This window comes from Cicer arietinum, chromosome 5, assembly GCF_000331145.2.
Source record: "Cicer arietinum cultivar CDC Frontier isolate Library 1 chromosome 5, Cicar.CDCFrontier_v2.0, whole genome shotgun sequence".
NCBI lineage: Eukaryota > Viridiplantae > Streptophyta > Magnoliopsida > Fabales > Fabaceae > Cicer > Cicer arietinum.
This window is the reverse complement of record NC_021164.2, coordinates 22,584,539-22,586,786: the sequence shown is the minus strand read 5'-3', so window position 1 is coordinate 22,586,786 and position 2,248 is coordinate 22,584,539.

Sequence of the window (2,248 nt, the reverse complement as noted above, 5' to 3'; positions counted from 1 at the left end):
TTAACACCTTACGACATCCGTTAAAAAACGGTTAAAAATAATTAATGCTAAAATAAAAGAATATTAAAAATAGAGACGAAAAAAAACTTTTTATTATTGTGTTTGATAAGAGTGTGATCTTGCTCATACGTATCTTTAGGTACGATGGAGAAATCAAATTTTGTAGTTCTTGAGTAGGAAATATGGATGTGTTGATAGCTTTTAAAGAAAATATGTTTTGTTGCAATAAAAAAAAAACATTGCTAGATTGATGAAGAAAATAGCGCCGAGTGCAACAAATTGATTATGATGAGTTGATTTATTTTAAATAATTAATATTTTAGCTTTAAAGCAATCAAGTTATACAACTTATGTCCCAACAACTCAAAAGATGTCACATTTAGTTATTCATTTTAAAATGATTTGATTAATTTCTTAAAAAAAGTGAGTTTTAGAACTACAAAGTTGTACAACTTGTGCCGTAACAACTCAAAGATTAAAAAAAATGTATTAAAAGATGTCATAACAAATCAAATATTTAAAAGATGTCAAATCTAATTAACTTTTAATAAATATTATTTTTGTTTATATAAGATTTGATATTTGTTAGAAATTGATTAAATTTAATATTTTAAAAATTAAAAAAAGTTGAACTAATTAAAGAGAAAAAAATGCTGAAGCTAAAGAGAGAAGAAGAGAAAAAAAAACTAATCAATTTGGAGTTTAAACTTAATTTTAATATGACCTAAAAAAGAAAAGAGAAATATAAAAATAAGTAAATCCTAAATTTAGACAGAAAAAGAATAGAAAAAAAGGATGGGGTGGCTAGTATTTTACAATGACAAAAACAAGATGAAAAGAAGAAAAAAAACATGTAACAAAGAAAACATAAAGAATAAGGTGAAGGAGGGACAAAGTACATGGTCACCCTTGGGGTGGTGCGTGACAATAGGTGGTTGTTAGTGTAAAGGAGATACGGCGTGGTGACTTCGCAAGAAGAGAGTGATAGGGGAAATTGACGAAGCTGCAAGTTCTTCCGCCGCCTCAACTTCCAGCGCACTGGAAGGTTTGTTGTTTTCTTCTTGTCTTTCTTTCCTAATATTTTTTGTGTATTTTTTTCTAAGCGAGTTAGTACCAGATTTCAACAAAAAAAATAAGTCCTTTTCTAAAAAACAAAAGTGTATTTAAAGAGTCTTCAATTAATTTTAGCTTTTTGTGCTTTAATTTCCTTGTTCATAATCTGATGCCCCTTACATCTCTGCTGCTTTCATATTTTGAGTTTATTTGTTTTTATTTGACTTTGTTTATTCTCTTTTTATGTTTGAGAAATAGAGTATGTTTTGAATAAGCTAACTCCATTTGTAGCTTTAGTATTTCTGATAAGCTGGACACGAGTTGCAGAACCAACTTGTATTTTTGATTTTGTTCCAAACTCAAAATTTGTATTCTTGTCTTTGTATCATGCTCACAACAGGCCGAGGGCGATGGGGATTGCTTATCATTTTATTAATTCATTCGTTCATTATATATCATTTTGTATTATCTCCTTTGATGTGGTTATAATTATAATTTCATGAGATGAAATGAAATCAGTATTAATATTTATTAGTTTTTGCTATATCACTTTTATTTTCAATTTTACTGTTTTTTGTATTAATAATTATGAATATATATATATATATATATATATATATATAATTTAATTGGACGGATAAAATTGAAGTACTGCAACAATAATTTATCTTCTAACTTAAAATTGTGTCTAAATTATTCATAAATTAGGATTTTTCACTTGCAAAATGTAGGTGTAATTAGTGATAGTTTAATATTTTTCACTTGATAAATTATTTTAGTGATACTTTATGTGTATGTAACAAGACTTTTTTGTTAACGGTATTTTGTTGTTGTTGGGAAATAGAGGTGACAAAGGTGTATACATATTGTAGTTTTTTAAGCTAACATGTATATGAAGCTAACATATGGCCTATTGATCGTTAACTTATTCAATTTCACTTTTAATATGTGATGTACTTATTCAACCATGTAAAGGATATGGTTGTAATGTTCCACAAATTCATGCACGTATTACCACAATATTTTATTATGCAAATATTTTTAGTGTCTGATAGAATGTCGGTGTATATTTTTTAATAACTTTTATATATATATATATATATACAATATTATAAAAAGTTCATCTACAAAAAATGAATTCAAACTTCAATTTCTAAGTCCATATTTTTTTTACTTTTAATTTGAGTTTATGACA